Source organism: Canis lupus, chromosome 8 (assembly GCF_011100685.1).
Source record: "Canis lupus familiaris isolate Mischka breed German Shepherd chromosome 8, alternate assembly UU_Cfam_GSD_1.0, whole genome shotgun sequence".
In the NCBI taxonomy this organism is placed as follows: domain Eukaryota; kingdom Metazoa; phylum Chordata; class Mammalia; order Carnivora; family Canidae; genus Canis; species Canis lupus.
The window spans coordinates 48,578,248-48,601,346 of NC_049229.1; the positions used below are offsets into that span (position 1 = coordinate 48,578,248).

At 44.3% G+C, this 23,099-nt stretch overlaps 1 long non-coding RNA gene and 1 pseudogene across 1 annotated transcript; both read left to right on the forward strand.

Moving 5' to 3' along the window:
- Positions 1 to 4,463: 4,463 nt before the first annotated feature.
- LOC111097227 lies at positions 4,464 to 5,514 on the forward strand. Its single transcript, XR_005362896.1, has 3 exons — positions 4,464 to 4,576; positions 4,744 to 5,033; positions 5,378 to 5,514. It is a non-coding gene; the product is annotated as an uncharacterized LOC111097227 (long non-coding RNA).
- Positions 5,515 to 10,775: 5,261 nt separating this feature from the next.
- On the forward strand, positions 10,776 to 12,716 carry LOC490791 (annotated as a pseudogene).
- Positions 12,717 to 23,099: the final 10,383 nt, after the last annotated feature.

Consider the following 23,099-nt stretch of genomic DNA (forward strand, 5'->3'; position numbering starts at 1 on the left):
TATAAAAACATAGAAGGGCACCTGAGTGGCTCAGTGGTTGAGCGTCTGCCTTTGGCTCAGGTCATGATCCTGGGGTCCTGGGATCAAATCCCACATCAGGCCCCCTGCAGGAAGCCTACTTCTCCCTCTGCCTATGTTTCTGCCTCTCTGTCTCTCTGGGTGTCTCTCATGAATAAATAAATAAAATCTTAAAAAAAAAAAAGCATAGAAAAAAAAAATCCAAAACTGTTCTCCCCTCTGTACTGTGGACTTAGAGGGTGGAGAAGATACTCCTGGGGAGCCCAGACTTCAACTTCTGCATCTATGTTAAAGAAGTGTTATTTTACATCTGTTGTGGGGAGTAGAGATCAAATGGAAAGTGTCCCACAACCAGAAAAAATTTTTTCTTCTTAGCCTCACGGCCTCTGCCATCCCATCAGCCTGAAACTTCCCCAGCCAGACTCAGGTTCCCAAGAATCCTGAGGCTCCCCAGGCCTCTGGAGGTGAACAGATGTCACTAGGACACACTTTTTTTTTTTTAATTTTTATTTATTTATAATAGTCACAGAGAGAGAGAGAGAGAGGCAGAGACACAGGCAGAGGGAGAAGCAGGCTCCATGCACCGGGAGCCTGACGTGGGATTCAATCCCAGGTCTCCAGGATCGCGCCCTGGGCCAAAGGCAGGCGCCAAACCGCTGCGCCACCCAGGGATCCCCAGAAGCTCTTATTAATCTGCATTTGGGGGTGCCTGGTAGCTCAGTTAGTTAAGTGTCTGCCTTCAGCTCAGGTCATAAGGATTGAGGGCCTGGGATTGAGCCTTGAGCCCTCCAAGCCCTCCACAGTCTCTGCAGTCTCACAGTCTCCGGCTCCCTGCTCAATGGGGAGTCTGCTTCTCCCTCTCCCTCTTCCTGCTGCTCCCCCTGCTTGTGCTCTCTGTTTCTCTGTCAAATAAATAATTTTTTTTTAAATCTGCATTTATAATAAACTTGCTGGGCCATTCTGTGGCCAGTGCTTCCGCCTTCTGCCTTCTCCAGGCCTCCTTAACTGGCCTAATCCCCCAGTGTGGCTTAGGGCTCCTCGCTCCAATGCAGAAGCAGTCAAGAATTCCTAACTCGATGTCTCTGCCCATTCGTGTGTACAGTCCCACTCACAGTGTGTATTTAAACAGCTAAAACAAGATGGGTTCTGTGAAGATACAAAAGACTCTTTTGGAGAGCAATTTGGCAATATTTGTCATGTGTCATGCTCTTTGACCCAGAGAGTGATTCCAAGGATTACTGTGGGTCCTCTAATTTCTACTGTCCCCCTGGACCTGTTCCTAGAACCTTTGTGCTGCACTTGGGGGTGATCTCATCCAGTCCCATGACTTTAAATGCATCCATAGGCCGATAATTCCCAAATGTGGATTGCCAGCCCTGACCTCTCCTCTCAACTCCAGAATCTATATCAGGCTCCCTACTTGACATCTCCAAATTGGATGACTAATATGCAACTCACTTAACTCTTAATTTCCCCTCTCCCCCCACTCCCAAATCTGCTTCTTCCCCATCTCAGTAAATGGCACCACCTTCTACTTCTTCACTGAGGCCATCCTTGTTTCCTCTTTCTCTTACCCCCTCCCCACACTGAGCATCAGCATGTCCTACCCATTCTGTGTCCTAAATATATGACAATCAGTTTCTACTTCTCTCTAAGCCAAGGTTTGGCAAACTACTGCCCAGCTAGACAGGTCAATCCAGCATGCAAATTCCTGTTCTTGGACCACCCAAAACCTAAAATGTTTACTATGTGATCCCTTACAGAGTTTGCTTCTCTCACCTAGGCAAGAAAACAGCCTCTCTACTGTTGTCTCTACTTCTATTCTTGCGCCCACTGTGCTCCTTAATACATTTTTAATGATTTTTCAAAAAAAAAAAAAAAGTAGATCAGATCAATCAGAATAAAGCCCATATACCTTATCACAGCCCAAAAGGCCACTGTGGTCTGGCTCCTGCCTACCTTTCTAATCTCATTTTGTCCAGTGATCACTCCTTCCCACCACCCAACCACTCTCCTATCTATAGTCACATGGCAGCAAGGACTTTGTACCTACTGTCTACCTAGAGTACTTTCTCCCAGATATTGTCCCAGGGACTCTGGACTCTGCAGGCTGCTCTTCATCATTCAGGTCCCAACTCCAATGTCTTCTCATAGAGAGCCCACCCTGCATAAGTAACACTGTCCCCAGCTTATTTACTGTCCCATGATCAAGTTTTATTATCTATAAAGCACACATTGCTATTTAAGAGTATCTTGATATTTTCTTTTCTTATTTATTATCACCTAGCCCTACAAGCATTTTACCTCTAAGAAAGCAAGGTCTTTGTGTTTGATATATCCCAAGGCCAGGTACAATATACTGTGTATACTGGGTGCTCAACAAATACTTGGTGAATGAATGAATGAATGAATGAATACAACATGAAATAAAGCACTTAGCTCATCAACATAGAGCAATTGCTCAATAAATGTTAGTTCCTCTAGTATTTTAATTGCTGTTTTTCATATGGAGAAGCTGAGGTCCAAAACTATTAAGTGACTTGTCTCAAGCCATCCAATGAGTCAGTGTTGGAGTTGAGAATAGAAATGAGAGTTCCTCACTGCACACCAATTTTCAGACAATTGTCTGAAACCAGTTTTCAGTTGTCATTACATTTGATAAGACATGGCACTTTTTATTTAGTTCCTATTGAGAAGTTTTTAGATTCCTTTTCTCTATCCTCACTTATATTCATAATACAACTTTTGTGCTTGAGTGAATTTAAGTCTTCCAGAATGTCCCTGAAGATGTCAATAGTTGATGTGAAACCAGTAGCATCTATTAGCAACTCCCCTCAAGTCACTTATTTGAAAAAAAAAAAAAAAAAAAAAAAGATTTCTCTTCCTCTATAGATTCTCATGATGCTGAATTTTTACCTTCCTAGGTGGGAAACAAGAACCCCTCACCAACTGTCCATGAAAATTAATGCCCTTCATCAATGTTGTCTATAGAACATGCCAAGATAAACTATCAGGATCCTGCTGTCCATGTTACAGCCTATAAATCCTGATTGCCAGGATCAATATTTTAATAATATATGTGTCTAATTATATATGTGATCTGAGAGCACTAAGAAGTCTGGATTTAACAAAAAAAAATTATTAGGAAGAATTTTAGAGATGATGTAAGTAAAGGATATAAAATGTATCCACAAAGAGTAAGTTTCAGAAAGCTTAAAAGCCATCACATGAACCATCACCAATACCCACACACTTTGAGAGCAAACCAAAGTTGAAAAGGCCAACTCTGGGAGTTGAAGATGGGAGGCATCTTCTCTGCCCCATAAGCACTGTTTGTTTATGGAGAACACCAGCCTTAGAACCCAGTGCTGAGAGATGAAGTCCTGGTGTCCTGGAAGGCAAAATCTCAAGGCAAGAATGAGATAAAAAGAAATCCATTGGACAAGTTGGAATGTAAGAACCAAGAGAGAGAGAAAAAGAGCTGTGAAGATGGGACCCTAGGAGAGAAGGAATAGGGTCAAGGAGGTAAGATGGGGACTGCAGAGGCCCCTTGTTTACCTTATGTCTATAGCCACATTTGCTACAAAGAAGAAAAAAAGTATTGAGAAAGAAAGAAGAAATGGGAAAATTACTCAGTGCTTTGTGAAGTAGCCCCAGGGTTGAGACCCTCCAGAGGATTAACAGAGAGCCAAATGCATCTACCCCCAAACATTAGCTACATTCTGCATCTCGACACAGCCATCCTTGAAGCTTGTCCATATGCAGATCCTCAGTGGGTTTGGGATTGTTTCAAAAGTACTCTAAGATCTTAAAGCTGGGTGACCTGGATCTTAAAGCTACTGACACTGTTTCCAGGCTTCTTTCTTGATATTGAGAATGTTTTGGGTTTTCTCCCCAATGTCTTTTCTGATAGGCTACTAAGCAGTCAACATCTCGTGTCCACCATCATTAGCTGTCTCTGAAATCCACCAAAACCCATTCAAAGTCAACAAAAGCTCCAACTTGTAAGAGACATGGGCCATGCAGATGGGACAAGAGCATCAACTGCAGGAACCTTGATAATGCCCATATGACTTCCCCATCATTACTTAATTTGAATCACCTCTGCACCCTAGAATAATAAAAGTAGCTTTTTAAAAACTGCCAATGCCTAGGACCCACCTAGAACCCACCCTACACCTCTGAAAGCAGAATATCGGGGTATAATTCCTAGGAATAACATTATTTCAGTGGTTCCCTGACTTTACTGACTGCTGGAATCATCTGAAGATATTTTAAAAATGCTGATGCCAGACTCTCACCATCAGACAGTCTGATGTAAATGGTATGGGGTGTAGCCTGGGCATTGGGATTTTTAAAAACTTCTTTGGGACCCAACATGCATCCAGGATTGAAAAGTAATGCTCCACCTTAACCCTTTCTAACCGCATTCCTGTTTTCAACACCTAGGCTTTCAGTGGCTTTTAAGCAGTGTGCTCTCAATATTTCTTGGTTTGATTTCTCCTGCTGAAGTCCTGCTGTCTTCTCTCCTAGAATACAACATGAAATTAGTCCTCTGGTAAGTAGAGTGCCTGGAACACCAGCTTGGGGACAAAGTTCATTCCTTGGTGGCCACAGTCTACCAGCTCAAGTGTTATAGAGAGGAAGGAATGAGAAGCAAGGGCTTCAGATGAGGAGGAAGCTCTCTGCAGGCACATGAGGGAGTCTTTTTCTTCTCCCTTGCAGAAAGTCATTGTGGCACGTGGACAAGAAAGTATTAATAACTTTTCTAAAGAGGTACTTCTCCAAGATTTGGTGTTTCACAGACCACAGCCAGTGCTCTCAGTTCTACAGATGGCCAACTTCTGCATTTCAGATAGCAGCTTCCAAAGATAGCTCAACTTGCATCCCTAAAGCAGAAGACCCAGCTATGGGGAAGGGAACCATCAGAAGAATCTCTAAGCCAGAGGTTAAACACCACCACCCACATGTTGGTCAGGGGCAAGAAGACCCACCACCAAGCAAAATCATTGCAGGTAATTGAGACTTTTGAAGTAAAATTAAAGTAACAATGTTACAGCATTATAAGAACCAGGGCTTCATGGCAAGCCCACAGTGACAGCCATGGACTGAACATCCCACAAGAGATATATTTTCTAGATGGGGTCCTGGCTCTGCCCTGCTACCACTTACTGGGTAAACTTGGACTGGAAATTATGCTTTCTAGGTGTGACTTCCTCTTTTGTAAAATGTGAAGCCAAAAGACTGAGCCTTTCTTTGACTTCTTATAAGTCTGTCCAAGGAGAAATGGAGAAGTCACAAGCTTGCAAAGGTGATGCCACCATGTCATTAACAGGTGTGCTCCACTACTCTCCTTTAGGGCCTGCTGTCCTGGCTGGGGATCCAGCAAGCAAGGCTGAGCTGTCTGCAGGCTGTGACTTCCACAGCTCAGTGACTAATCAAAAAGACCTCTCCAGGATGAATGGTGTAAGTAGGATAAAAGCATGTGTTAGATTCCTAGCGCTGCCATAACAAACTGGAAGGCTAAAACAAGAGAAATGTACTGTGTCGCACTCTGGAAGCCAGAAGTCCAAAATCAAGGTATCAGCAGGAACATACTCCATCTGAAGACTCTAGAGGAGAATCCTTCCTCATCTCTTCTGGCTTCTGGTTGCTCCATGCATTCCTTCACTTGCGGCTGCATAACTCCCATCTCTGCCTTTGTCTTTGCATAGACTTCTCTCTGTGTCTCTCTGTCTGTCTCTTATAAGGACACTTGTCTTTGGATTTAGGATCTGCCCAGATAATCCAGGATGGTCTCAGGTCAAGATCCTTAACTTGCAAAGACCCTTCTTCCAAAAAAGTTCACATTTACAGATTCCAGGGGTTAGGACTTCAACATATCTTTTGGGGGACACAATTTAAAGCAATACAGCCTCCAAATAGAGAAGGGTAGAAAGGTGTACAAAATCCTACCCATGCTTAAATCTCAGGTCATCATCTTACAATGTATACAAATACTGAATCATTATGTTGTGCATCTAAAACTAATATAATGTTATATATCAATTATACCTCAATTAAAAAAAAAACAGCCTAGGTTAAATGTCATCTTATCCAGAAAACTTTGCCACTTCTCACCAGATATTATTGTTGCCACTCAGATATTATCCCCACTGGGCCATCTAGTTATTCTTGCACTGTTCATGCCTTCTCTTTCTACCTTAGACCACTTGCATCAGAATCACCTAGGGGCTAGTTAAGGAATACAAATTTCTGACCTCCTTGCTCCAGCCCCTATTACCATCCCTGCTACAAAACAGACTTTCTGGGCATGGGGTCCTGGCATGTGCATTTTAGGTCATCTCCTGGGAGAGTCTGATGCCCCAGAGGTTTGAGAAGCCCCATGGTATGCCATGAACTCTATGACCTGTTCTTGACTGGGTCTCTAGATGTCTTACATTCATTTAAGCTGATGGGATGCACGAGTATGGACCTGACGTCTGAATGCCTGAGTTCTGCTGCCCACTCCCTGTGTGACTTCAGGCTGTTTACCTAAACCCTCTGTACTTCTGCTTCCCTGTGTAAATGAAGATAAGCATAGTGCCTATTCATTAGGTTGTGGGGAGGATTACGTGAAGTAGAACATCTGCAATATAGAACGTATGTGTCGGGCATATAGGATGCACTCAGTGAACTTACGTTGTCATGAAACAGAACAGGTTGCCAGTGGCTTCTTTCTTCCACTGAATTCCAAGATCCCTCCTTCTCAGGAACAAACTGATCATCCCACCAACATCAATCACTCCTAATGTTTATTGAGCCTTTTTCTTTTCCATGCACTGTGCTGAGCTCAGCACATGCTTTATCCCATTTCACCTGCACAATGATGGCATTAAGGCAGTTGGTATTACTACTATCTCTCATTTTATGGCCAAGAAAACTGAGAACCAGATGGGTTAAGATATTTCCCCAAAGTCCCACAGTCAGTGAATGGTGAGGTGTGGATATAAAGTATCAGCTTGGGTCCCTGCTCCCACTGTTTCCCTGCACTTCTTACCCCACCCCACCCCATGCAGGGCATTCCCTGTACCCTCGTCAGGCCCAGCTATCTCTCTGAACCAGCTTCCTTTTTTTTTAAAGATGTTATTTATTTATTCATGAGAGACACAGAGAGAGCGAGGCAGAGATACAGGCAGAGGGAGAAGCAGGCTCCACGCAGGGAGCCCCATTTGGGACTCCATCCTAGGACTCCGGGATCATGCCCTGAGCCAAAAGCAGATGTTCAACCACTGAGCCACCCAGGCGTACCTCTGAACCAGCTTCCTAAACCACCCCCACAGTTTCCCCACACCAAATCCCATCTTTTCTGATCCTTCTGAGCCGTGCTTCCATGCTTTGCCTTCTTGGTATGGGGTCCTCCAAGAAAATGTCCTCTTCTCAGAGGTATTGAATCAAGTCATGTTTCTCCTCCATCTTCCTGGAAGTTCCTTCAAATCTCACATCTATACCTAGGGTCTCCCAAACCTAAATCCCTCCCCTGCCTCTCACACACACAGCCACTTGGACTGGTTTCTCCTGCAACCTCCACTACCCACTGGGAGCCTGCCTCCTTCTTCCTTCCTTGCTTCTGTAGCTCCTTCAAGTGGGAGAAATCTGTAGGCCTGGATGTCAGGGAAGCCAACAACCAGTCAACCTTCAAAATGTCCCTCCCATCTTCCGCTAAATCCCAGGTCTCTTGGCCACCCCTAGATCTTCCATCAGCCCCTGTTGGAGAGGGGCCTTCTACCCTGTCCCACTCTGCTGCCCGCCCTCCCACTTCTTGTCTCTGGCCAAGGGCATGGGGCCACTATCAGGCACACAGGCCTTATCACTACGTAAACACTTCCTCTTTCCCCAATACTGGTTCTCACACAATAAGTAATCAGGGTAAACTTCCTCTGACAATTTACTGAGCAAACACTCACTGTGCCTCTGCCCTATGCTAGGGCCTGTGGGGAACCCAAACCTGGTCTCCACCTTGAAGAGCCTTGAATCTGGTTGAGCTGAAGCACAGAACTATCAGATGCTCTGATGCTTTGTGGCCCAGTACACTTGGGTTCTAATCCCATTTCTGCTATTAGCTGTCTATGCCTTGGAACAAGTTACTTACCCTTTCCAATCTTGAGTGCCCTTAGCACTGAAATGGGACTAACACTACCTAGGTATGCTGTGAAAGTGAACTAAGATAAGATTCATAAAGGACCTGGCAGAGAGCCTGAGATAAAGACATTAGTTCCAGAGTTCCTGGGGGAGGTGGAGGGGGAAGGGTCTGCCAAGAGCCTCAGGCTTCCTTCAGGTGGGGGAGGAATGTGGTTATAGGAGTGGCTACCTCCAGGGATTGAATTCTGCCTTGAAAGCAAACACTGGGAAGAATGGTTTCTTTCTCCCACACTCTAGTGAGGTTTAGGAGTAGATGTGGTGCCATCTTTCAGGTGTAAATTGAGTGGTACCCGCATATAACACGGTCCACGACTTAGTCAACGAGAACCATTAGCGACTTGAGTGTCGAGAACACAAAATGTATAAATACGTTTTGTGTGTATGTATGTTAGGTTAGGCATCTGCCTTTGGCTCAGGTCATGATCTCGGGGGTCCTGGGATTGAATCCAGTGTTGGACTCCTTGCTCAGTAGGGTGTCTGTTTCTCTCTCTGCTTCCCCCCACCCTATGTTCTCTCTCTCTCCCTCTCAAATACAATCTTAACAACAACAACAACTAACCCCTTGGTTTAACTAACGGGGGCTATGAGGGTGAGTGGGTGGGGAGGGGCTAGTTACAACATGTTCCTATGCAACAGCAAGAGAACCTTACAGGATAAACTGATTTCCTATGTAAGTGCTAACTGTAGGGGCACAGCCTAAAATGAGAAATCGCTGAAGGCCTTGAGTAGTTGGGAAATTTCTCACCGTTGAGAGTGCATGCAGAGTGTCCAGGCCAAGCAACCAGCCATACAATAAGACAGAAGAGTAAAAACAGTTCCCTCTCTCTGCTCCTCCATCAAAACATGTCAGCAAAATGGACCACCTTTTAACCTCCATACATTATTCTTTCTTAATACTGCAGACTTGTTTTGTGCTCTGGTCGGGGTTTGTAGGAAACATGGGGGAGAAAGAGGACAGAGGGGCTGGGTACTGGTAGGGGGCACAAAGTGCTAGGTGAAGAGTAGCAGGAATTGTAAAGTTGGCTCCTTAACTCAAATGGGGTGACGTGGGGAATGGGGTGATGCTGATTATCCCTCCACTGAAGGAAGATTCTAGAGAAAGATACCAAGAGGGAGCCCAGTGCAGTGGTGGATAGAGCTTCAGCGTTGGTGCAAGGCTGACTCAGTTTTCCTTGGGCCTTTGGCACTGACCAGCTGTGTGAGCTTGGCCAAGTTAATTTACCTCTTTGAATCTCAGCTACCTAATCTCTGAAAGAATAACAACATCTGTTTCACAGAGTTTTTGTGAGGACTATAAATTATGGAGCACAGAGGCTGCCAGAATGGAGGTGATAAATTTCCCACCCCTTCTCAAGCTTCTAAGAATGCTCCAGAAATACAAGACTGGTCATATTTAGTGTCTGGCCCCCTCACCCCTGCCAACCTGTGGTTAAATTTATGGTTAGAATTTAACTACTTATGTGAAAGCCCTTTCCAGTGCTCAAATTCTCTGGTAATACATGTGGACTGGGTTGGGGAGGACACTCATCACTTTACCTTCCTTCCAGGGAACTTGGTTTGGAGGTTGTGCTCTGAGTTTCACATGTAGTGCCCCTGGGTGTGAGGATCTGTTAGAGAATGGGGCCCTGCAGGGGGTTGAAGGGTATGCCCAGAAGCCTGACAACCCCTTTCCTTTTCTTTTTTTAAATTAATGTATTTATTTGAGGGAGAGAAAATGCACGGCACAAAAGCAGGGGGAGAGGCTGAGGGAGAGGGAGAGAGAATCCCAAGCAGACTCCTCGCTGAGCAGAGATCTCCACACAGGGCTCTATCTCACCACCCTGAGATCATGACCTGAACAAAAATCAAGAGTCTGAAGCTTCACCAACTGAGCCCCCCAGGAGCCCCCTGACAACTGGTTTCCTACCAGGGCTCCTGCATCTGCGTCCACGTTCCTTCCCTCCCTTTGCTGAGATTTGCCTTAGCTTATGGTGAGCGTGGTAAAGGGAGTGGAGGGAGGGGTAGTAATTGGATATCTGACCCAGTGATTCTCACCTCTGGTTGCGTGTAAAATATCCTAGGAAGTTTTGTAAAGAAAATCCTATAAGCCTAGCCCCCATCTATGAGATTCTGATTCTCTTGGCCCATGGCAGTGGCTGTGGATCCTTGGAATTTTAACCATGCCTCCAGGTGATTGTAATGTGCCAGTGGGGGTGAGGACCAGAGTTCCCCAGGCTGGTGACTGCCCTCACCCCCAGGAATTCCCATACCTCTGGGCTGGAGCCGCTCTGCCCTCCTTTCTAACTCTAGGAGTCCACATGCCTGGTATCATGTGTATGTAGTCATGTGGACTTGCTTCCATCCTGGCCTTCTGTAATTCACTCTGAGGCACAGCAGCCAGAGTGGTGCTTTTTAAACCTAAATCAGGGATGCCTGGGTGACTCAATGGTTGAATGTTTGCCTTTGGCTCAGTGTATGATCCCGGGGTCCCAGGATAGAGTCCCGCATCAGGCTCCCTGCAGGGAGCCTGCTTCTCCCTCTGCCTGTGTCTATGCCTCTCTCACTGCCTCTCTCATGAATAAATAAATCAGATTTTTAAAAAATAAATAAATAAACCTAAATCAGATCCCATTCCTTCCCTGCTTCAGCATCTCCAGTGTGTCCCATGTCAATCCCAATACCTCACCATGACCAACAGTGCCCTGCTGTTCCCCCTCTCATTTCCACCCCTCCTGGAACCAGACACTTTCTGTTTCTCAAAAGCACCAAGCTGTCCCCGCCCCCTCGGGGCTTTGCACTTGCTATGCCCTCTGCCTGGGGTGCTCTAGTTGGTGGCTGGCTCTGCTTCATCCTCTGGGCCTCAGAGCTGTCCTTTCCAGAGAAGCCTTTGCTGAATGGTCCATCTGGTCCTTTTTCTCCATACCTGTGGCTTCCTATCTCATCCCAGGGAATACCCCCCTACTAGAGAATGAGCTCTATGAGAACAGGGAACTTGTATAACTGGTTTATCACAGTGCCTGGCACAAATGGATTCCCAGTAATTATTTGTTGAACAAATGAGTGAATATGTACATAGAATATGTTTACACATTTAAAATCAAGAATTTTTATGTACATATTTCCTGTATAAAACATGATCAGAGATCTGGAATGGAAATGAATGGAAGGTATTAGGGAAGAGAGCATCAAAGGAGAAGGGAAAGGAACATTTAATGAACACTGACTTAGTACCAGGCACTGTTCTGGGACTTTGCATACATCTGATCCTCATAACAAACAATTGTTAACAAAATTCCAAGGATCTGCAGCCAACAAAAGAATTAGAATCTTGGAGATGGGAGCCAGCTTTATTGCTCCCACTGTACAGATAAAGAAACTGAGACTAAGTTACTCCAAGTTAAACTACCAACAAGTGTCAGAGCAGGTTATAAACCCAAGTTTATTGGACTCCAAGGCAGGCTTGTTCATTGCATCATTCTGGAAAGAGAAATTACCTTAATCCTTACCTCTCTCTACTCTCAGGGAGTAAAAAATCTCTGGTGAATGTGGACCCAGATAGCAATGGCTAATTGTGACTGGAGCTAATTTAGCAGAGGGAGCAGAAGAGATAGGAAAGGAGAGAGAATTTATTAATAGTCTTGCCACTAGATCAATTTAAAATCAACTTAAAATCTCATTTCTTAATTTTATTTGTGATCAGTTAAGAATCTGTACTCCTTTTCTATTGTTAAAAAGAAAAAAAGTATAGTTTGCTGGATTTAAGTTCTCAAAACCTCCTACATATGAGCAAGATTCCCTGGGTCATCAGAATGTCCTGAGGGTACAAAGAACCTTTCTGAACATCAAAATGCATAAACCAGAGGGTTATATTATATAAACCTAAAGGTGTTTGGCCTCATTGACCACCATGGGCTAGTTTGTTTGGGTCCTCGATCTTAAACTTCCAAATCTAATTTCTAGCCAAAGGACTAGAATATACCTTTAGAATATGCTTTAAAAATATCCCCAGAGCTTTCCTCAGGAGCCGCCAAGGTGCTCGGTCCTTCCGAGGAAGTTAAGGCCGCGTTGGGGTGAGGCCCTCACTTCATCAGGTGACCAGCACCACACCCGGCAGCGCCCGCTCAGCCCTGGCCCTCCCGATGGCCTATGTCTTGGAGCTCACCTGCATGGCCTCAGCCCTCCTCCTGCACGACCACGAGGTGATCGTCATGGAGGATAAGATCAATGCCCTCATTAAAACAGCGGGTGTGAATGTTGAACCTTTCTGGCCGGGTTTGTTTGCAAAGGCCCTAGCCAACGTGAACATTGGGAGCCTCATCTGCATTGTAGTAGCTGGTGGACCCAACCCAGCAGCTGGCGCTGCACCAGCAGGAGGTCCTGCTCCTTCCACCACGGCTGCCCCAGCCAAGGAGGAAAACGTGGAAGCAAAGAAAGAAGAATCTGAGGAGTCTGATGATGACATGGGCTTTGGTCTTTTTGACTAAACTTCTACAAGCTGCTCAATAAAAGCTGAACTTTAAAAAAAAAAAAATCCTCAGAGGGGCACCTGGGTGGCTCAGTCAGTTGGGATTCCAACTCTTGATTTCAGCGCAGGTCATGATATTGGGGTCCTGGGATGGGCCCTGCCTAGGGTTCCCTGCTCAGCAGGGAGTCTTCTAGTCCCTCTCCCTCTGCCACACCCCCCACTCGTATCTGGACTCTCTCTCACTCACTCAAATAAATAAATAAATAAATAAATAAATAAATAAATAAATAAATAAAATCTTTAAAAAAAATCCCCAGAACTTGGTTTATATCCAGATTCTCTATAATCTTAGTCTTTGGCAACCATTTCTGCTCTGAGCCACAGAATGCCTTTTGTTATTTTTAAATGAGTTGGTTCTCAATTAAATCTGATCAAAATACATCAAACTGTCTAGCATGGGAAATGAGTTAGACACCCTCCTTGCCCATAAAATGCAAATAGCATAATAGTAGCTCGCAGGGATTGTTGTATAGAGGCTTAAGCTTAGGGAAGAACCATCAAGTGAGATATAAACACAATGTGGAGAATCTGTAACATAGGATGAGAAGTTTGCATGCTTCGTTCTGTAGATGATGAGCTGTATTAATTAGAGCTCTTTGGTTTCAGAGGCAGGAACCAATTCTGGGTTAACTGAAGAGAAAAAATGGGCAATCTGTTGGAAGGACACTGGGGAGTTTACAGAATTGAAGGAAGAACTGACCAGGCTAGAGGGGATCTCCAGAGGATGAACTCATGACTCAACCTCAAACCTCCCATCCCTGAATCCCCATTGAAAATGCAGATTTCCAGAAGTATCTGATTGGCTTAGCTTGGGTCATGTGCCCACCTCAGAGGATTTGGGATTGATTGTCCTCCAGAATTTTGCAGAACAGGAAAAGGGAGACGGTTCCCAAAGGAGGATATACTGGCCAGGCAATATGCTCTAGTAGCCACTGAATGCTTCTAAGCATAGAAATGATGTGATTAACATAGATCACATGTTCCTAGGTGTTTGAATCAATAAGTTCGTTTGATCCTTACAACAACCCAGTAATGTAGGCACATTTATTAGTTCCTATCTTTAAAAAATGAGGAAAATTGCAGTTTTGAGAGGTTATATGACTTTTCCCAAGAGGGAAAGCTCTTTTTGAACACTAAACTCTGTTTCTCCTTCCCATATGCTTTTTCTATCCTTTATAGTTATTGGTTTGGCTCTAAACTGTTTAAAGAAAGACCGAGGTAGGAGATGGGTTATAAGCTGTTAGAATCACCCAACATGGAAGAAGGGAGCCAGGCTAGGCCAGTGGGAAGAGGAAGGAAGCAACTAGACGTGAGGCACAAAGCTCAAAAAGTAGTTTGTGAACTAGACTGAGCATTAGAAGCATTGGACACCTTGTTAAAAACACCAATTCTGAGATATCATTTCTGACCTGAACCAGAACGTGGCCTGGGTGGTAATGGAGAGTAAAACACACACCCATACTATGGTGGTAATCATTTTGCAATATGTAAGTGTATCAAATAAACACATCATACACCTTAAACTTACACAATGTTATATGTCAATTATATCTCATAAAGCTGGAAAAAAATTTAAAAAAACACACACCCATCCCCGATATAGGTGATTATTCTATAGCCAGCTGGACACTGGTCTGTAGACGGGTGTTTAGAAATCACTGACCTATTAGACCCTTTTTTCTAAATGTCCTCTAGTCCAGTTTCTTGTCTTATCTCCCTGCTGTTGCAGTTAAGCATTATCAAGGTATAGCTTTGGAGTAGTTGCAATTTGTACTCATTACATTTAGAGTCATATATCTGCAGTATCTCTTCTGAGGTCTGAGGAATGAAAATAAGGACAAAGAGGTAGGGTGGCTCCTAGCTGTCCCTTTATTTTGTCAGTGTGTCTGAGGCTTGTGGCTTTTGACAGGGACCCTTGGGAGATGACTTTTCCAGCTTTCCCTTTGGGGAGAGTAATCCTGGGTTCTTACCCTCCCTTTCACTGCAGTAAGTCTCCATAACAAACACACCCAAGTCTGGTATTTCTGAACTTATGGCTCTGTACTGAATACATGCTGTTCCTGGAGCCAGGCTTATTTTGCAGTTTCTCCTTCCCACCCCACCCTTTGGTGCCACTGATGGGCTGATCCAGCCTTGACGTGTGATAACCTACTTGCAGGCTCTGGGTGTTCTCTCTGCAGAACAGTTTAGACTTTCAGTAATATCTGGAATTAAAAGGAATAGTGGTCTTTGGGTGTGGTATCTGGTACAGATTGGAGAACAGGATTTTTGGTCTCAAATGCTCCTGCCCCTATATTTACAGTGAGGGGATTCACAAGAATGAGTCACTGGGAAAGAGTTTCCCAAACCTCAGTCATTTGAATGCCATCCTCATGGTTTTGGCCAAAGCTGTGTGCCATCTATCTGTTATTTACAGAGTATTTTTCACAAAATCAATTAACATGTTCTGCTGGAGTACTTCCTATCCACTCTAACTCTAGCCTTGCCATAAACAGTAATGTTTGTGAATAATTGTTTATGAACAATTAATGTTATGTAAATCATCAAGTCACTGATTCATGAAATCAGGTCTGATATACTACCTGTAAATTTTCTAATATACATTAAAATAAATACACATCTATTAGCATTGTGTAAATATTCACCTGGGTATTATCTAAAATCCTCCCATAGAAGGAGATATATGTGTCATTAGGCATATATGTATTACGCTTTGGGAACATTATTACCCTAGAAAAGCCCATGTGCTAAAAGACACGTGGCTCCAGACCCCTCAATTCATCGCAGTTTGGATGTCAAGCATGAGAATATTTCTTGAGAGTCTATTTAGTGAAAAAGTATGCTTTTATATCCTCTTGCTGCAGAACTTAGCCCTGTGTTGGGCTCTACACTCAGTGTGGAGTCTGCTTAAGATTCTCTCCCTCTCCCGCTGCCCCTTCCCCCCACTCAAAGAGTAAAATCTTAAAAAAAAAGAAAAAGGAAGTGAGGAAGGAGCACAGAAATGGACCTTGAGAGAAGATTAAGAGTCAAGTAAGTGGAGAAGATGAAACACCTTTTCAGGCAGGGCCCTGTTGATGAAACGGCAGAGAGAAGGACTGCTTCTTGTTCATATCTAGACCTCTCTGACCTGCTTGGGAGGTGCTCCACCCCTGTGCCCCTGTTACACTAGGCACTTCTGTCCATAGCATATGAAATAAGAAGAAGGGAAAAAAAAAAAAAAAAAAAAGAAATAAGAAGAAGGAAACCGCCTTTACCCTCATTCCCACAGGAAGACAAAGACTCAGGAAGAGGTTCATCTTGACTTAATGGCTAAATCTGGTAGATCCTTAGATGTGGTGACACCAAAACTTTAGCCAAAATCCATCAGCTGTTCAAAGAAGGTCTGGAGCTGGGGGAAATGGAACCACTGTGTATATGATAAAGGGAGAAACGGGTTGGCTCCTGAGAGGCAGAACGAAGTAAAGCAGTGCAAGAAGGGAAGTCAAAGAGGAGAGGCAGAGAGAACCAGTGTCACAAAAGTCCTCAAAGGAGAGAGATGTTGAAGTGCTATCAGGAGGACTACAGGGTGCATGTCTCAAACCTCAGTAAGATCTGCTATTCCCACCACAGCACAGTGAGTGACTTTTTTTGCCAAGGCAGGCATGGGACTGAGCTCCAGATCTGGACTTTTGTGGGACAAAACAGGGCCCCTTTATCAGGATGGTGAGAAGATTCACAGACTGATTTAATTGAGGTGAAAAAAAGAATGTGGCCCCAGAAGTAACCATGATCATCAGAAACCTACAAGAGATCAGATAAAACATGGGTCAGTATGAGACCTCTCAAGGTGTGCAATGACAGCGGTGCACAGGCATGCCTCCCAGGGGCTCATGAGAATGAAGATTCCGTTTCTGCCCCAGCCACAAGTCTCTGGAAACTTTGGCTGCTGACCAAGGCCTGCCAGTTAGGATTCCAAACCTCCATGTACATTCCTAGCTCTTGTAGAAGGCAGAATTTCTGAAATGGTCTCCCACCTCACACCCATAGATTTCCTAATACTCTGAACCCTTGAATAGGATGAGAGATTACCTGTGGTTGTGGTATATTATATAACACAGGGAGATTATCCAGGTGGGCGTGGTCTAATCTCCTGGCCCCTTGAGAGAGGAGAGCTCTCTGTGGCCAGCAGCAGAAGAGGAAGTTAGAGATTCAGAGCACATGGGAGATGTGATGTACTGTTGCTAGCTTTGAAGATGTAACGGGCTGCTTGAGAAAGAGGGGGCACTGTTTGGGAGCAGAGGTGGACCCTGGCTGGCAGCCAGCAAGGAACCAGAGACCTCAGTTCTACAGTCACAAGGAACTGGGTTTTGCCAACACCTGGAGGAGTTTAGAAGTGAGTTCTTTCCTGGGGCCTCCAAATAAAAGCTCAGCTTATAGATACCTTGATTTGTGGGAACTTAAGCAGAAAGCCCAACTGCACCTACTAGACTTCTGACCTACAGAAGTCAACTGCCAGCTAATACATGGGTGTCATTTTAAGCCACTAAGTTTGTGGCAATTTGTTATGCAGCAATAGAAAACTGACATGTGTACCTCTCACCTCCCGCCTGATGTTGACCTTGGCATCACCTCCTGGCTCTATGGGACTCACATACCCTTTTATTTATAGGATGCTTTAGCTGGGACCTCTTCCCTTAACCCCTCAATATTTGTTGTATTCTACTGACCCTATTTGAACACAGACCTAGGTTCCCTTGGACTGTTGCATCTGGAGGGATCCTTGAGTGGTGAGTATAAGGCCTCTTTTCTCCATTTGTTTGGGTAATTGCAATCTCTAACTGACCTGGACTGGAGTCCCATATCTAATGGGATGGTGACATTTATTACCCATATCCTCAACACCTAACACAGTACCTAGCATATAGTTTGTGCTCAATAATATGTGTTGATGATGCTATAGAATACAGAGAGAAGGAAATCTCTGGATCATCCCCACCAAACATTCCCAGTGTTTGGATGTTGTAGCCATGTTACCTCATATGTAATTCTCAGGAGACACCATGGTCTTCTTTGCCTCAGAGTCCTCTGTTCCAACCTGCTTTTCCTCCACCCTCATCCCTTGTACTTCCTCTTTCAAGTGGCTAAATCTTATTCTTCAGGTCTCACCTCAAATATGATATTCTCTGGAAATCCTTTGGTCCCCAGTTCAAGATTAAGCCCTTTCTTGTTCTCCAGCAGTGCCCTATCATTGTAGATGCCTTTGTTCTGTGTGTGTGTATGTGTGTGTGTGTGTGTGTGTGTTTTGTTTTGTTTTTTAAATAGGCTCCATGCCCAGTGTGGAGCACAACCAGGATGGAGCACAACGCAAAGGGTACAAGATGGGGTTCAAACTCACAACCATGAGGTCAAGACCTGAGCTGAGATCAAGAGTCGAATGCCCAACTGACTGAGCTACCCAGGTACCCTACAAATGCCTTTGTAACTGTAATTATCATTTTGCTTGTCTGGAATTCCTACTAGGCTGTATGCTCTATGATAGTGAGATGTGCTTCCTTTTCTCTTCCGAGACTCAAACAACCTACATAGGGTAGGCTCTCAATAAACATTTGTTGAATGGGCATGCTTCTTCATCATCCAGGGATCCTGTCAAAGTGCAGATTTTGATTCTTAGACCCAAGTGGGGCCTGAAAATCTGCATTTCTAACAAGCTTCAGGTGATGCTTCTGCTGATGGCCCATGAACCACACTTTATTTTACTTAAAGATTTTATTTATTCATTCATGAGAGACACACACACAGAGAGAGAGAGAGAAAGAGAGAGAGGCAGAGACACAGGCAGAGGTAGAAGCAGGCTCCATGCAGGGAGCCCAACGTGGGACTCTATCCCGGGTCTCCAGGATCACAACCTGGGCTGAAGGCGGCACTAAACCGCTGAGCCACCAGGGCTGCCCCATGAACCACACTTTACGTCGAAAAGTAAGAGTATAGGCACTCCCACCATTGCCCCACTCTGACGAAAGATTTGCATTTAAGAGAAGCTAGATAGGGTTGAGGGAGCAAATAATGGTCACAGGTCAAAATTTCCCCTGTCATTGCAAAGCCAGCTGACTCATTTGCAGAGATGAAGCCAATAACCTTGGCCTTATTAGCAACTGAGCTAATGGCCACCAACCAATAAATAACAACATTTGGCTAATTTGCATTTCAAAATTGTTTCCTTCTCCTGCTCACACTCTAGGGCAGGTGCTAATGAACCATGAAATGTCTAAAAGCATTGGCAGCAAGCAGGAAAAGGGGCAGAATTGACCCATGCCTGAAGAATAATAGTCCTTAAAAATCAAGAGCTACAAAATGCATTTGCAGTGGTATGATGGGACCCTCTCAACCCCCTTCTCTCATCCTGAGCATCCATACCCTGTAGAAGGTCTTTAGGGAGAGAAGGAAGAAGAAAAGGAAAAAGGAAAGTAAGAATCCTAAGGAGCCTCTGGCTGAGTGATCATGCTATTCCCTACTGAATCTTTCTGGTTGATATCCAGGTGTTTGGAAACTGTAAATCATGTGCTCACTTAGGTAGGTAGTTCATCAGCTTCCATCATCATGAGTCTCACCTGTAGCACAGCGAAGGTGTTTTGGAACATTCATGAAATGTTTATAAACAACAACAACAACAAAAAGTTACAAAATGCAATGTGGTATCCTGTACACAGAAAATCCTGGAACGGAAAAGGGGTATTAGTAGAAAAACTGGCAAAATCACAATAAAGTAGAGAGTTTAATTAGTAGTGTGCTAGTATTGGTTTCTTAGTTTTGACAGACGTACCGTTAGGAGAAACTGGGTGAAGGGTCTATAGGAACTCTCTGTATTATCTTTTCAACTTTTCTGTAAATCTAAAATAATTCCAAAATAAAAAGTTTATTAAAATAATCAAGAGCTAGACTGTATAGTTTTCTTTACTTTTTGTAATAATAGAATAGTTTCTGAAAATGTAGAACAATTGCCATTGATTTAACAATAGAGATTTGGAGGGCAGCCCGGGTGGCTCAGCAGTTTAGCGCTGCCTTCAGCCCGGGGTATGATCCTGGAGACCCAGGATTGGGTCCCGCGTCAGGCTCCCTGCACGGAGCCTGCTTCTCCCTCTGCCTGTGTCTCTGCCTCTCTCTCTCTCATGAATAAATAAAGTCTTTTAAAAAAATTAGAGAATTGGAAATGTGTGTTCATGGGGGGGAAAAATCATCCAAAACAAAGTAGCATTCGGGGAAGGAGCCAGAGGGTGGCTTGTCCAAATAGCCAACCTGGCCAGGTAGCATACTGGTAATACCTGCATTCCAGAAGTGCTTTGCCACATATCATGAATTCAAGATATTCTGAGGGCTAGTTCCTCCTAATTCCTACCTTCATTTATTTAGCATCTCAGGAATTTCTTCCATTCTTGAGAAGCTCTTTATTCCATACTCAGGGCTCAGGGTGTCTTTTGTTTATTTGTTTGTTTGTGTAACAGTGCTATCTTACAGACTTGGCTGTGGTATCACATTTTGCCTCAACTGTGTTTCCTTATGTACTAGAGACTCTAAGCCTGCTGAGGCCACAGTACTTGAACTTCATTCACTATGATTGCATGAGCAGCACCTGATTCCAAGCTGTGCATATTGTGGTGGCTTAGTAATTATTTGTTGGATGGATGAATAAAGGACGTCCTTCAGCATTTGAAGTAAATTTCTGCCTGAAAACCATGAATTTTCTGATGATATTTCCTTTTGTGTGTGTGTGTGTGTGTATATATATATATATATATATATATATATGTATATATATATGTATATCCCTTTGGTGGAACTTGATGGAGCTTACTAGGTCTTCAGGTCTTGTAAAAAACATATCCACAGGCCTTTTCCAAGTCTGGTGAATTCATGGGAAGTCATGCAGATGCTATCACATCTTATGGAAACCATGGCTTTGACCAAAATAGTCCACAGTGAGTACTCTGGTCTTGGGAAGCTGCTTCCCGGGACCTACATGGAGGCCCAGACTCTGAGGTGACCATATGGGTATAAGCAGAGGCTGTGCAGTCAAAGATTTGTGTACTTACTGCTTTTGCTGTACTGTAGTGCCTACTTCCCTAAGGAAGCTGCTTGGCTATCACTCCAATGCGGTGGGAAAGGAGTTCAGAGTTCATCTACTTCCTGGAAATCCTGTGACCCCTGCCAGGCCAATGGCCTTCATGTGGTTTTTAAAGCTTGGAGCTGGAGAAGGGGCTTTTGCCTTTGAGAACATGGAACTGGGAAGATTTTGATGCAAGGATAGCTGTCAGCCACCTTCTCTGCTAAGTGGAAAAGATCTACAGGAGAAGGTGCCTTGGGATATGGAAATGGAGAAAGAGGGACCTAACATCAATATTTATGTCTGGATCTAATTGTCCTGTAGGCCACTTCAACCCCCTGAATTTCTCAGTTACAAGAGCCGAAAATGCCTTTTTTTTTTTTTTCCTTAGCTGGCTTGGGTTTCTGTCAGTTGCTGTGGAGAGTTCCATAATCCTGGAGAGAATGTGCAACTCTCTTTCCACACCTCATGGGACCAGTACCACCAGCTCAGCCAGGGAAGCATCCACCTGGGCCCCTGTTTGGACTATGTGCTGGGCAGAGATTGCCAGCAGCTCTCCCACAGCTCAGGCTCTCCCTTTCATGGCATGATTCTGTCCCTGAGGTGGTGGCACCTCACCCACAGACTACATATCCTAACCTTTCTTACATTTAGCTGGCAATACGTGATTAGCTCTTACCAATGGAATGTGAGTGGAAGTGGCACATGTTGTTTCCAGGCTGGAAGGCAGTTAAGAAGCAGTGGTTCCTTGTCACTTTCTCTTTTGTGCTACTGACTAGCTGGGTAAGGAGAATTTCAAGGCTAGAGCCATAGGAAGGAGCCTGGGTCCTGCCTTTGGGCCAGAAAAACTCCCATTTGACTGTTATATGAGTGACAAACTTTTATTATGTTCAGCCACTAAAATGTTGGGATTTAAATTTAAATCTTAAAAAAAAAAAGTTGGGATTTGCTTGTCACGGCAGCTAGCATTACTCTAACTACTACACTTTTAAGAGCTGGAGCCAGATTGAGATGAAGATCTTGTTTGTTTGGTTTTTAAGATTTTATTTATTTATTCATGAGAGACACACAGAGAGAGGCAGAGACATAGGCAGAGGGAGAAGCAGGCTCTTCAAGGGGAGCCAGATGTGGGACTTGATCCTGGGACTCTGGGATCACACTTTGAGCTGAAGGCAGATGCTCAACCACTGAGCCACCCAGGTGTCCCTGAGTTGAAGATCTTGTAAGTAAGAAGAGTCATGAGTGAAGCTTAAGAGAGGGAGGCCAAAAGATGAAATGGGAAAAGCTGGACTCTGTAGTTAAGCCCAAGGGATGATTTCAAGGATGGAAACTGGAGACAAAGTTGAAGCAAACGGGGAGGCCATGGGAGAGATAGTAAGTGAGGAATATGAGCAGAGACAGATCCAAAGAGAGAGGAAACCAAGCAGGGGTACCCATGGATCAGTTGTATGTCTGCCAGCAGCATGGGACATGGGTGGGTCTTCTAGGTTGAGAGGGGCAGGGGCAGGTGGGAAGGAAGCACAGGTAGCATGGGGGGGATGGGATCAGGTACTGGGCCAGGGTGAGGAGTCAAATCCACAAACAAGAAATCAGTCAATGACAGTAGAACTTGGGAATACGTTGGGATGTAGAACAGGAAACAGGTCAAGGCAAGTGGTTTAGAACTAATGGCTGAGGTAATTTGGAAGTCTCATTCTCTGTGGAGTCTTGGGATGAGCCTGGTAGGTAAAGTAAAGGAAGGTGGGGATGAGACCAAGGCCAGGGCTCATGCCTGGCCTAAGGGGGTGGCTGCTGCTCAGCCCTGTGGATTATTGCCATGTGGACATGCAGCCATAAGGTCTTCAGGTCTTCTAATTTTTTTCAAGAAAAGCAGGAAATCCTGATTTTTTTTTTTTTTGGAATCTCTTGATTTTTTTTTTTCTTCAAATGCTGGCAACCAATTGAAAAATTTTTAAAAAACACCCTGCAGGCCAAATAAAACACATTCACAGGCTGAATTGGCCCACAGGCTGCCAGCTATTAGCCTCTGGCTTAAAGGAAATGGGCAGAACCAGACTCATGTAAAAAAACAACAACAACAACAAAAAACAAAAAACATGAAAATCATTCAGAGTTTCACCGGATTGCCAAGCACCACAGGAAACTAATAGAAGAGCTTTGAGACAATCACCCACAAAACACAATACATCTGGTCTTCAGAAAAGCTATGGGCTTCTGGAAGTTGCCAGAGTTGTACCTTGTAGTTCCCCAAATCTGTTGCAGTTTCCTCAAAATTGAATCCATAGCTCTGATATGAAGTGAGCTTATTTTCTTTCATCT